This window comes from Erythrolamprus reginae, chromosome 3 (genome assembly GCF_031021105.1).
Source record: "Erythrolamprus reginae isolate rEryReg1 chromosome 3, rEryReg1.hap1, whole genome shotgun sequence".
Taxonomy (NCBI): domain Eukaryota; kingdom Metazoa; phylum Chordata; class Lepidosauria; order Squamata; family Dipsadidae; genus Erythrolamprus; species Erythrolamprus reginae.
The window spans coordinates 101,656,449-101,671,080 of NC_091952.1; the positions used below are offsets into that span (position 1 = coordinate 101,656,449).

The following is a 14,632-nucleotide window of genomic DNA, read 5'->3' on the forward strand; positions in this document are numbered from 1 at the left end:
AATGTGCACGTAAGAGAGGGGGAGGATGGGAGAAATGTCGATGATTTTTTTGAGAAATAACTCGTGAAACTATATCCTGTAAAATCTTAACAGGAAAACTGATAAACAAAATAATGTGTTTATGGGAAAAACCTCCTTATGTTTGGTTCCAAAAATAGTGCTTTCTATGATAGGAACATGAGAACTGTGGGAGAACTCATTTTTCTTCACTGTTAATATCTTTTTCACTGCTGTGATTAGTTGATGAAATAACATCAATGGGCTATAGCATTTTTGGTTAATCATTCCAATATTGCTAATGTTTTTTTCTGTTCCAGCAATGGAAAATCCTGAAGTGCTTGTAGGCAGCTGCAGTACTCAGGATGATGAACATTTATACAGTGTAAAACATCATGCATCAATGTGCCAGCTTCTGGAAGATCAGTTAAGAAGAAAACTTAAATTTTTCTTTATGAATCCCTGTGAAAAATTCTGGGCCCGAGGAAGGAAACCGTGGAAGCTGGGCATACAAATTCTGAAAATAGCTATGGTCACTATCCAGGTGAGATACAAAGCTGCAGTACAATTATTACTTACACATTTTTAGCTACTGTTATATAAATTCAAGAAATTATAACCAGTTGAGTGACAACCTCTGATTTACTGCTGCTTTAGTGACTTGTGTTTTTAGAACCATCTGTACGGTTGGTATTTGAAACTTTCAGACCTTAATACAGGCAGTCCTCGACTTATAACCATTTGTTTAGCAACTGTCTAAAGTTACAAGGGCTTGGTCATATAATTAGAATTTGGGCGCTTGACAGCCGGCATGTACTAATGATGATTGCAGCATCCTAGAAACATGTGACCTGCATTTGCAATCTTCCCAGTTGGCTTCCAACAAGCAAAGTCAATAGGGAAAGCTGGATTTATTTAGCAACCGCATAATTCAATCAATTACTGCAGTGACTCATTTAAAAACCATGCCCCCCCCCCCATTTTTAAAAATAAAATCAGGTACAACTCATGTAATAATTGCCTTGCTTAGCAACAGAAATGTTGGTCATAATTGTGATTGTAAATCAAGGACCATCTGTAAGTATTGAAATGACCTGTGTTCTTACACACTGAATATTTTGGAAGAAAATATTTTTGTCAAGTATTTAGTATTGACAAATTTAATAATATATGTATCTTCATCATATGTTCTCCATCTGTGTTGCAAAAGAACTTTCATAAGTGCCAGCTAACATATCTATCTCGTTTAGGAATTATAGAACTTTTAGTCCAAATATTTGATGGATGCTGGATTGGGGTAATGAACAGAATAGGCTATTAGTCAAGTAGAGACAATGAACAATATCAAGATTATAGTTTCAGTTTCATTTCATTGTTATATATGTCACTCTTCAGCCTTCTACTAATTAAATCCTCATTGTTCACCAACTATAAGGAAATCTGTGTGTTCAGAATATAGTATGAAAATGTCCAATATGAACTATACTAATATTATACAGTGGTCCCTCGATCATCGCGAGGGTTCCGTTCCAGGACCCCAAGCGATGATCGATTTTTCGCGAAGTAGCGGTGCGGAAGTAAAAACACCATCTGCGCATGCGCAGATGGTGTTTTTACTTCCACCGCAGCAGCGAGGAGCCGAAGATTGGGGTTTCCCCACCGCCTCGCTGCTGCCGCTTGTCCGCGCGCGTGCTGCCCGGCCTTCGCCCGCCCACCCCGTTGCTCTCGCTGCTTCCCAGCTGGGAAGCAGCCCCCACGCGCGCGCCGCCCGGCCTTCCCCCACCCACCCCGTTGCTCTCATTGCTTCCCAGCTGGGAAGCGGACCTCGCGCGCGCGCGCCGCCCGGCCTTCCCGCACCCACCCCGTTGCTCTCATTGCTTCCCAGCTGGGAAGCGGACCTCGCGCGCGCGCCGCCCGGCCTTCCCCCACCCATCCCGTTGCTCTCATTGCTTCCCAGCTGGGAAGCGGACCTCGCGCGCGCGCCGCCCGGCCTTCCCCCACCCACCCCGTTGCTCTCATTGCTTCCCAGCTGGGAAGCGGACCTCGCGCGCGCGCCGCCCGGCCTTCCCCCACCCACCCCGTTGCTCTCATTGCTTCCCAGCTGGGAAGCGGACCTCGCGCGCGCGCCGCCCGGCCTTCCCCCACCCACCCCGTTGCTCTCATTGCTTCCCAGCTGGGAAGCGGACCTCGCTCGCGCGCCGCCCGCCCTTCCCCCGCCCGCCCCGTTGCTCTTATTGCTTCCCAGCTGGGAAGCGGACCCCGCGCGCGCGCCGCCCGGCCTTCCCCCCGCCCACCCCGTTGCTCTTATCGCTTCCCAGCTGGGAAGCGGACCCCAGCTGGGGAAACTCCACCATCTACGCATGCGTGGCCATAGAAAAAAAGGGCACGCATGCGCAGATGGTGGAGTTTACTTCCGGGTTGAAAATTCGCGATATAGCCCTTTCGCGATGCTCGAGGACGCGAAACTCGAGGGATCACTGTATTATGTTTTTATTCAGCAAAACAGATCCAAGATCAAAAAGAATAAAATAGTCATGATATTGAACTGGGCTAAATTATAAGTGTAACAAGAATATAGTTACATAAATATAGGAGGAGTCTTTGACCACTGAATGAAAATAAAAGTTGTAAATCGGAGGGATGGTACCCAGCTCTTTTTTCCTATATGTTCAATTCCTGATTTATTTACCTTTCACACTCTCAGGGTAAAATGAAACTACCAAGAGAATGAGTAGGGAATGGTGGTAGGACTACTGTATTTTTCGGAATATACAGATAAGAGGCACCCTTTTCCTCCCTAAAAGAGGCTGAACATTTGGGTGTGACTTATACTTTGAATGTTACTTTTTCAAAGTTTTTTTCCCCAGCCCTAGCAAGGTGCTGACAATCTTCTCTGCTTCCTATGCCCTCCGAAGAAGGTTTATTCCAGCCCTAAGTCTTTGCAGGCTTGCTTTCATTCCTATCCCCTCTGAAAAAGGTTTTTTCAGCCCTAACCAGAGGATAAAATAATGTGTTCGAGCTGAACTGACTAAGAACACTAACCAGATGAATACCTGATAGGTAGATTCCCCCCCCCTCTATTTTACTCCCCCGAAACCAAGGTGCGTCTTATACTCCAGTGTGTCTTATACTCTGAAAGATACGGTAGCTACGAATGCTCCATCAATTAAAAAATTTAATGTACTTGTGGTCAGAATGGACTTTTTGAGTATTTTAGCTGAAGAATTCCCTTTCTATTGATATTTTCAGCTTGTAGTTTTTGGTTTAAGCAATCAAATGGTGGTTACATTTAAAGAAGAAAACACGGTATCCTTTAAGCATCTATTCCTGAAAGGCTATATGGACAGCATGGATGACATCTATGCAGTGTACACGCAAAAAGAGGTCTATGACCAGATCTCTTTCGCAATAAACCAGGTAATATTAGTCTGTCTATCTATCTATCTATCTATCTATCTATCTATCTATCTATCTATCTATCTATCTATCTATCTATCCATCCATCCATCCATCCATCCATCCATCCATCCATCCATCCATCCATCCATCTATCCATCTATCGGCTGTATGTTCCAGCATAAGTCTGGAATGACTCAAGCAATTTTAAACAAACTTGGTACACAGATGATTTACCCTCTGGAAACAAATACTGTGGGAGTAAGACACCCTAGTACCCCTTAGTGTGTGTGTGTGTTCCAGCATAACTCTGAAACATCTGGGCCATTAATGAGAGCGAGTGCAGCGTCCTAGAGTGGACATTGTCTATGATTCACTTCTGTCACAGCTTCCTCTAGAAAGCCAGCCATGACATTTGCCCTCCACTGGGCCAATGGGAAAGCACTTGATATTCCCTTCTCTTGACAGAAGGTGTGACTCTTGACAGAAGTAAGTGCCATGATTGTAGAAAGGGTGGGAAAGAGGAGTGCGTTGGAGGGGGGAGGGACAGGGCAGGGGTGATGGGCATGGGGGTAGGGGGAAGAAAGGCCCCTCTCAATGACTCCCTGTTAGAGGCAGACGACGCCCCCTGGTGGATTTGGGGCAAAGTGCCAAGATTGTAGAAAGAGCGGAAAGAAGATCACATGGGAAGGGGAGGGCAGGGGTGATAGGCATGGGAGTAGGGGGCAAAAGACCCTTCTCAATGGCTCCCTGTCAGACAAATGCTTTGAGGTCTATAAATACCCGTGTAGCGCTGGGTTTTCAGCTAGTATTTTATAAAATATTGTACACTGAACCTAAACTAAGCTTGAAAAAGCCAAGTCATTATATGTAAACAGATATGAATGGAAGGAAAATCACATTGGTTTCCTATACCATAGAGTTTGCATTGGCTCTAATGAGGCAAGAGATGCAGACCTTTTAATTCCATAGTAACCTCATGAGATAAAGGTAACACAGGCAATTGGCCCATAAAAATGAGGTTTTCTATGACTGAATCCATTTCACCGAGTTTTATTTGAACCTTAGTCTTTGTAATTCTATTCATGAGATCAATAAATCTGAAAAGCAGGATGTTCCATCGCAGACATTCTCTTGCGTCTCCAATTAGTTCAGTTTTAATTACCAGGCAGCTCCATTAACTGGTTGTACCTTGTCGCTTAGTTCTTACAGCTGCGTGCTAATTCGGTTGGAAATCACGCCTACGAAAAGAAAGGATCAGAAGAGACGCCCATGGCAATATGTCAGTACTTCTACAAGAGAGGAATTATCAGCCCTGGAAATGACACTTTCGATATTGACCCAGAAATTGAAACTGGTGATATACTGAACGACTCAAATCAGATAGATTGTTTCTGTGTGTGAGAGAGAAAGGAGAATGAGAATGGGGTGGGCGGAGGTCAGAAAGAGAGACAACTTGAACAAAGTCATAGTGTTTAAAAGCAAACACATAGTAATTTCCAGTATCATTACAATATAATGGGTAGACACTTCAGATGTTTTATTTGTACAGGAAGAAATTCAACTACTGCAGATAGTCCTCACTTAGCAATTGCTTCATTCAGTAACAGTTCAGAGTTACGACAACAGTGAAAAGGTATATTTAAGACCAATCCCTGAACTTGCAGCTATTGCAACATCCATTGTCACCTTCTCAGCTTGTTTCCAACAAGCAGAATCATTGTGGAAAATGGCAGGAAGTCACAAAAGTCATATGCCATTTTGCTTAACAACCTGAGGTGATTTGGTTAATGACTGCACTGGAACTGTCATGGGATGTTTCACTTTATGACTATATCACTTAGTAACTGTGATTAGTAAGTGAGGACTACTTGTACATTAGAGTCTTGTTTAAGTCATGAAAACTGCAGTAGTGGTGCTTCATTTAATTCCTTGCCCCATTTCACTCAAATGATCTCAGCTTCAGTCAGACCTAGTATATTCCATATAGATGTACATTGTTTATATCTATGGAGATTCTCAGTCATCCAGGTTATGGTTGTCCTGAAGGTGCTTTTTCAAGAAGTAACTGGACTTTCTGGTTTTTCTTTGAAGATGTTTTGCTTCTCATCCAATAAGCTTCTTCAACTCTGAGCTGAAGAAGCTTCATGGATGAGAAACAGAACATCTTGAAAGAAAAACCAGAAAGTCCAGGTGCCTCTTGAAAAAGCACCTTTAGGGTGTACGTGGTTTAGTTTCCAAGTGGCCTGATACCCTGCTGATAAAAATGGCTGACTCATAGCCCAGTGTGTTGACTTTATTGTATCTGAAGCAGGTTCTTCATACTGGTAATTATTGAACAGAGTTAAGGGTGCATCTACTTGCAAGATACTGTAGTATAATCAAAATTGAAGCAATTGATGTCCCTCATCCACAAAAGTGTCTTGCCAACTCAACATTGCAAACATCACCAACACTAATTGGTGATTCAGGTTCATGGTGAACTTTACTATTAGGAAAAGTGAGGCAGTGCCCTCAGACTGTAGACATGTGATAGAAAGCATTAGTAACCTGTTGGATGACATAAATGTTTGCTGTGTGGATTATTTTGCGCTCTTACTTTTGCCCTGAAGTATTGAAGAAAATGTCACCTTACAATGCACTTACAAATCCAGTTAGCTTACTTGCCTGAGCCATTCATGTTTATGTGCTTTAGGCAAATACCGAAATATATTGGCTGACTCTACTGGCCTCTGAAACTTTGTGAATAAATTTGAGTGGACAGTCTTAACTGTTCAACATGAATATTGATTACTGAACATATAGAATTATTGGTAGTGTCTGTTATGAGAATTCAGAAGCATTGTGACTTATTTTTGGAGTTTGGAAATAGTGACATAAATAATAATCTCTTAGCGAACTAATGTAGTAAACATATGTGCACAACATTTCCAAACAATACCAAAAGCTGAATTCTGTAAGGATATCTTAGCTTAAACCTCTTGGGTATGAAAGATATTAAAGGACTGTTGACAGATTGAGGGTCTTTTCTTGATATATGTATGCAATTACATGAACCAATGTGTAACATATACAAATAATTACAGTACAAGAACTTTCTGAATTACTGTTTGTTCATTTTATTCAGATGGAAGTAATTCATAACTGCATTGAAACATCATTCTACAGTCATAAGTAGAAGGGCCTGTAACCATAGAAATTAGGGTATTAGGGTACTGATCTGTGGATCAAGTATAAAATTTCCTTTTTGGGTTTATTTTTAACAAGCAGATATTTTCAGGGATTCTTTATCAAATAAGAATTCCCATAAGGCAGAAGTTCAGTAAATATATGCATTAAATTAATGAAAAAACATAGCTGCTTTTTTCTTGCAAGTGTGAAGAAAGATTTTACATCTGGTATTATTTAGATAAGACTACTAGTGACCAGATTGGATTTAATTTCCTTTTTACTGATTTTCTGTCTTCCTCGTCTTATTAAATATTGAGTATTTTCTATATGCCGTAAAGCATCTGTCTTCCCACAGAGTGTCTTTATGTGGAGCCAATGCTACCTCTGGAAAATGGGACACTGAGGAAGACTCCTTTCAATTTTACTTTGGACTTCCAGAGGTGAGGAGAAATAAAAGTTGCTGGCATTCTTGAACATTTTTGGTAATGGTGAAATAAAGCTCCGGTCTCTGTTCTAGACTTGTAACTCTGACACTCACGTTCAAACTGAAGGCCATTAATCTCCAGACTGTTCGACAACACGAACTCCCAGACTGCTATGATTTCACACTAACAGTAAGTACAGAGGTGGAGTCCTTGAAACTTTCTGAGCTTGGTTGTTTATGTGCAGATAAACTAGGAAGCAAGTAAAAAAAATTGAACTGATGAAGACTTGTAATTAGTTATTTTCTGAAGGGCAGGTTTGGGATGGGAGAAATGGGCCTAGATTGTGTCAGCTTCTTCTTAAAGTGGACTACAATAGTCCCTCACCTATCGCTGGTGTTACGTTCCAGACCTGGCCGCGATAGGTGAAATCCGCAATGGGGAATTTATTGACTGATAGTACTTATTTAAGTATATGGTAATTGTTTGGTAAGTTTTCATTGTTTTAAGTGTTTATAAACCCTTCCCACACAGTATTTATTTTAGATACAGAATTTAAATACAGTATTTACAATTTTAGATATTTTTTTTTTAAAAAAAACCTGCCGATCGAGTTCGGCGGGCTGTTTAAATCTGCCGATCACCTTCCTCAGAAACCCGCGATGAAGTGAAGCCGCAGTAGGTGAAGCGCGGTATAGCGAGGGACTACTGTATTGCAGTATATACATTAGCAACTTAGAAGTAGAGAATAAAGTGAAATGATAACGCTGAAGCTAATCAAGAGGCAGGCACCAATGATTTATTGCTACCAGAGATTTGCCTGACCACAGCTGCAAATACCCATTTGGTAAATCAGCTATTCTTTGTGTGTGTGTGTGTGTCCTACAATTCACATTAATTCTCGCGGTAACTCACCTACTCTTCTTTTAGTTAAGTTCAAAACATAATTCTATATAGTATTAGCTTTTTGACAATAATATTAACAATAATATTAATACTTTTATTATGCGTGTAACTATATTGTAATTGTACATTTTAAAATTTGTTTCTATTTATTTTTGGTTGACTGTGGCTGGCGATCAACTTGAATACTCCTCAGATGGAAAAGTGCAATAAAACCCAAATAGTGATAAGAATAGCAATATTTCTGAAACAATATTAAAAAGATAGAAGACATTGGGTCATGTTCTCTTGTTAAGTTTTGTTCGAGGATTATTCAGATATAGTCTTCCTTTATTCTATTTCTCCACCTTATTTTTAAACTGCTTAGATTTGGGGGAGAATGGTACACTGACAGAACTAAACTAACTCCAAGCATTTTCTGTTTTCTACAAAACATGCTTTTTATATGCCATCACTGCTTCAAAGTTATACTTCAAGCTAACTATAAGACTTTATGGCTTTTTTGAGAAGAATAGTAGATAGATAAATAGATGGATGGATGGAAGGTAGGTAGGTAGGTAGGTAGATAGATATAGATTTTGATTTTATTACCAAGCATTAGGCATAAACTATTCAGATTCTATCTGAACTAATGAGTGTTTAGAAATAAGAATAATAGCATCTTTTCTATCTCCACAATATCTACAGATACTCTTTGATAACAAAGCTCATAGTGGAAGAATTAAAATAAGCCTAGACAATGATATTGCCATCAAGGAATGTAAAGACTGGCATGTTTCTGGATCAAGTAAGCTTAAAAAACATACTTTTGTTATTACTTATTTAGTGCTTATTAGGTTTTATTGAAGGCCTAGTGATGCATGAAGTTAAATATAGTATTTGCTATGTTCTGTAGTAACTATATTTTTTAAAGTATGTTTGTCAACTGAGCACACAATTTGAATATGTGTGTTACATCATTTCACCTATAGTCCTTAAAAAAGTCTCTTTCTATATGGTTAATATTTGAATTACTGGCGAAATTCAAAATTTTTCCCTACCAGTTTGGTGGGTGAGGTTTGGTGGGTGTGGCAAGGAAGGATACTGCAAAATCTTCATTCCCACCCCACTCTGGGGCCAGCCAGAGATGGTATTTGCCGGTTCTCCTAATTAGTCAAAATTTCCGCTACTGGTTCTCCAGAATCTGTCAGAACCTGCTGAATTTCACTTCTGATTTACAGTATATTAGAAGGGAATTCCCCACAATGGGAAATTTGCCCCAAATGCAAATAACTACATAACTTGAGGGAGGAGGGGTCCTCTTTAGACTACCAAAAGTGTGAAGCATTCATTCTTTTTGATGGCTTTGAATCCTTTAATTATCCACCTCTCCCTGTATTGAAAAATTAAGTAAGATGGAGGCCTCTTCTCCATTATTAGCACTCTCTCAAGGCAATTTCACGAAGAAAATTTCCCCTCAGACACAAATGAGTATGTGTTCTATGAGAGTATCAGGTTAACTATTATGCATAGAAAAGTAAATCAATCTTTTTTCCCCAGTACAGAAGAATACCCATTATATGATGATCTTTGATGGTTTTGTCATACTGACATGTCTTGCATCACTGATTCTCTGCACATGATCTGTAATTAAAGGAATTTATCTACAAAGGGTAAGCTTATGTTTGTCAGTATCTCTTAATAAATTTAATTGCAGCTTTTCAATAGCAATTTCTCTTTTCTTGCCCTCTCACGTATCCTAGGAATTTGTGACTTTTTTCCAACATCACTATAAGAAAGAAGTATCTTTCTCTGATCTAGTGGAATTTGTCAATGGATGGTATATCATGATCATCGTTAGTGACCTTCTTACCATAGTTGGTTCTACATTAAAGATGGAGATACAAGCTAAGGTAAGTGACTTGAATGCTGATTAGATGACCTGTGTTCCAGTTTTGGAAGTCCCAATTGAAATCTTATTGACCAACCTGAATTTTGTTATTTTTATAGTTCACTTGAGTCTTCAACTGGGGAAAATGGTCACATTGAGAAAACTGCTGCTCCAGAGAAGGCATTTTTCTAGCTGTATATTTTATCTATCCATGGTAATATCATTAGAAATTAGAAATGAGCAGTATCTGTGCATATCATCAAAAGTCTATTAATTTGCTGTGCAATGCATTTGTGCTCTTTGTCCACCAGGAAACAGCCCTGACATTTTAGCCCATTTCTTTTTAATGGAATAAGGTTTACTCACCTCCCCAGAACGGTCTCCTAATCTAGCAGAACTTTATGTCTCCCATCTCAGTGTCAAAAGAAAAGAAAATATGGTATCCCCAAGAGTTAAAATGAATATAAAAGGTCCTTTTTTTATGGGCACCCCAACTGAAATTCCGTTAGTGTAATTTATTGAACATCATCTTAATCTTCATATAGAGTCTGACAAGCTATGACGTCTGCAGTATCCTGTTAGGAACTTCCACCATGCTTGTGTGGCTTGGAGTGATCCGCTACCTCAGCTTCTTTAAGAAATATAATGTAAGGATCTTCTGGAACACTCATGCTCTTGGTATTCTTTTCTGTTATTACCTGGCAGTGCTGAATGTCTTTGGAAAGTCTAATGAGCATCTCTGGGTTTTTCTTGGGCCTTGTTTTTCAGCTGCTTATTTTGACTTTCCGTGCAGCATTGCCCAATGTCATTCGATTTTGCTCCTGTGCGGCTATGATTTATCTGGGTTATTGCTTCTGTGGCTGGATTGTGCTGGGCCCATATCATGCTAAGGTACTGTGAGTTGGATGTTTGTCATCTAGTTTTGTATCTGAAGGGTCTTGCGCAAATGTTAACAAAATGAGCACGCTGCCAAGATATCTGAAAGGGCCAGTTTATCACTTTAGTTAGGTAACTATACATGATCACCAGAATATGGAGTTGTCACGTATAGGTATATATTCTGCATTATCTGAGGCATTGATGCACATTAATAAAATATTGTAATATCCAGAGATTTTCAAGGGCTGGTATTGAGTAAAACATGTAACATTTATTTGCAGTTTACTGTATTTGACCAGTATTTTTTAAACAACTTGAGCAAAAAATGGAAATAATTTTCTTTTCTTTTGTCTGTTTGTTCCTGAATAGTTGTTCTCTTCTAGTTCCATACCTTGAATATGGTTTCTGAATGTCTTTTCTCTTTGATAAATGGAGATGACATGTTTGCTACTTTTGCAAAAATGCAACAGAAAAGCTACCTGGTGTGGCTGTTCAGCCGGATCTACCTCTACTCTTTCATTAGCCTCTTTATCTACATGGTCCTGAGTCTCTTCATTGCCTTAATTACAGACACGTATGAAACAGTGAAGGTACATAAACATCACTGTAGGATGTTACGTTTAATTTTTGAAATGTGAATTTCCAAAAGTTCTGAAATAGTTTTCTGAATATCAAATGATTTTGTTCATTTCATTAGTCTCTTGTGCAAACAGAGATACAGCGATCCCCCGATTATCGCGAGGGTTCCGTTCCAAGACCCCTCGCGATAATCGATATTTCAGGATGTAGTGGTGCGGAAGTAAAAACACCATCTGCGCATGCGCGCCCCTTTTTCCATGGCCGCACATGCGCAGATGGTGGAGTTTGCGTGTGGGCGGCGGGGAAGACCCTTCGGCCGCCCAACAGCTGATCTGCTCCGCAGCGCGGCAGCAGCGAGGAGCCGAAGATGGGGTTTCCCCGTTGCCCAGGCAACGGGGAAACCCTATCTTCGGCTCCTCGCTGCTGCCGCGCTGCGGAGCAGATCAGCTGTTGGGCGGCCGAAGGAACCTTCCCTGGGTCTTCCCGCCGCCCAGGCAAAGGGGAAACCCCAAGATCGCTTGCCGCTTGCCCGTCACCCGCTCGCTTGGCCGCTCGCTTGCCGCTTGCCCGTTCGCCCGCCCGCCCGGCTGCTCGCTTGCCGCTTGCCCGTCACCCGCCCGCCCGGCTGCTCGCTTGCCGCTTGCCCGTTCGCCCGCCCGCCCGGCTGCTCGCTTGCCGCTTGCCCGTCACCCGCCCGCCCGGCTGCTCGCTTGCCGCTTGCCCGTTCGCCCGCCCGCCCGGCTGCTCGCTTGCCGCCCGCCAGCAAGAGGGGGAGAGATAGAGAAAGAGAGAGAAGGAAAGAAAGAGATGAGAGAGGGAGGAAGAGAGTGTGAGAGAGGAAGAAGCAAGATAGAGAAAGAGAGAGAGAAAGAAAGATGAGAAAGGAAGGGAGTGATGTCATCGGGTGGAAAAATCACGATATAGCGATTCGCAATGATCGGGATCGCGAAACTCGGGGGATCACTGTATTCTACACCTTTGCAAGAATTCAGCATAACATCATGACATCATCATACAAATGACACCGAGCTCTGATAAGTTCATATTTACTGCAAGTAAGCAAAAAAGGGCCATTTGCATGATGACATCATGATGCAGTGTCATCATTTATTCGGTCTATGTCAAACTCACAGAGTCATGTTACCGTCATATAATGTATTGCGATGTTTCCCCCCTTTGCGGAACTGGGGTGGGCTTGGCCTGCGCATAATGCATCCAAATCACAGGCCATCTGTTCGATTTATTCCATAGCTGAGTGATAAGTTTTTTTGTATTTAATTTTTTTTTGTTAGCATGGTTTATCTGGTTCTAAAGAACTGAGCAAGTTCTTTAGAACAACCAAGACTGAAGTTTAAGGCTATAACCTATTGCTTAATTTCCCAACTCTACTTTAATCTGAACTACTATGCTTAATTTCCCTTGGGAAGAGGACATGTACTATGATAACAGTTGTTTTTCCCTTCCCATTGCCTATAGTATGAGGGAATCTCTTCAGAAGATAGTTTGGGTGCTCCAACTTCCTAATGTCCTCTGTAGGCCCTAAAGACAAAAAAAATATGAAAAGCCCTCAAGCACTCTTCTTGATTTTAAGTTAATGTTATGTTTATATTGAATTACAAGGATATTTAATTCAACAGAATTCCTATGATTTTTGTTGTTTTTGATGCAAAGTTGTGTCTAATTCATCGTGACCCCATGGACAACATTCCTTCAGGCCTTCCTGTCCTCTACCATCCCCTGAAGTCCATTAAATCTCACACTGACTGCTTCAGTGACTCCATCCATCCACCTCATTCTCTACCATCCCCTTATTCCTTTGCCCTCAATCTCTCCCAGAATTAGGTTCTTCTCCAGTGAGTCCTTCCTTCTCATTAGGTGGTTAAAGTATTTGAGTTTTATCTGCAGCATCTGGCCTTTTAAAGGGCAGTCAGGGTTGATATCTAGGACTGACCGATTTAATCGCCTTGCAGTCCAAGGGACTCGCAGAAGTCTTCTCCAGTGCCATATTTCAAAGGCCTTGCTCCCTCTCTATTATTTAATTACTGCCTTAGCAGCCGTCCGCATCTTCAGGTAGCTAACGTATGATTTGACAAAGCAGATTTGGCTCTGGTTAGCTTTCATATTGGAAGTTGAAAAAAATCTAGTGCTGTGGGAGGTTGAAAACCCATCCTGGAAGATGGCAGAACCACATCACTTTCTTACCATTCCTGGGCAATAAAACTGAATGGATGTATCCATGTAAATCACAAGGGTCCAGAGAAGATGGCTTTGCTCTTTGATTTCAGAATTTTCCTCTTCTCTCATATGAAAAAGTATAATTTGGCAGCATCATTTGGAAGACATCTGAATATTTCCTCCAAGGCTACTAGAGTCTGCCTGGAATCCTGAGGTTCCCCTGTCATTTCTGCCAGGGTTTAAAGACCGATAAAATGCAGATTACAAGTCCACCCTAATCTCCCAATCTCATGTGGAAACTTGGGGGAAGGTGGATGAGAAATAGGGTGCAAGAACCTCACTTTTCTACTTATTTAATGGCTTCTAACTCACCAGGAGAAACCTGACCTTTCCTATTTTTCCTCACTCCTCTTTAAAAATTGTGTTTTTCATAGCCATATAATATCCACTGGAGTTGTACTACATAACAACTTTTTTTTTTTTAGCATTACCAGCGTGAAGGCTTTCCAGAGACAGAACTTCATTCATTCATAGCCCAGTGCAAAGACCTGCCAAACTCTGGAAGATACAGATTAGAAGAGGAGAGTCCTATAAATATTTTCTGTTGTTGTAAAAGGTTGGTGACTAAAGGCCTGGGTGACAGATGCATCATCTGACAGCTTGGTTTCTTCAATATTAAATTAAGTTGGCTGCTGTGAGAACAGAAAGCAGGTTAATAGAACATCAGTCTTGAATCTAGTGAAACTGTAGGCACTTTCTCATAAGCCTAGTGACCCTACACTGGTTTGAAAGCTGCTCTGGATTCCCATGATCCCCCAATGTCATAGATAGATAGATAATAGATAGATAGATAGATAGATAGATAGATAGATAGATAGATAGATAGATAGATAGATAGATAGATACCCATTTTTCAGAATTGCAAATGGTTAAAAGTGAAAGCAATTACTGATTTATTTTAAACTTTCTGAGGGTTGAGGAATAAAGATACCAGTGAACCTTTAAAATAATGGTGCATAAGATAACTTTGGTATTAGTTATACTTTTGTATAGTGAGCAATTGTGATTATCCCCACTAATTCTTTGGGTTTTTTTAACAGTACAGTTTCTAACCTTGCACTTCTTATTCAGGGTGACTTATTTTTATTAAAATTATTTTCTTTAGATCAATAGATCTTGTTTGATTTATAAAATGGGACCATTTTGATTTCTTTCTCTTTATTATATTTTTGTGCAGCTG

The 14,632-nt window shown here is 40.7% G+C and overlaps 1 pseudogene; it reads left to right on the forward strand.

The window, feature by feature from the left end:
- The first annotated feature begins 319 nt into the window (after positions 1-319).
- On the forward strand, positions 320-14,048 carry LOC139165359 (mucolipin-3-like; annotated as a pseudogene).
- Positions 14,049-14,632: the final 584 nt, after the last annotated feature.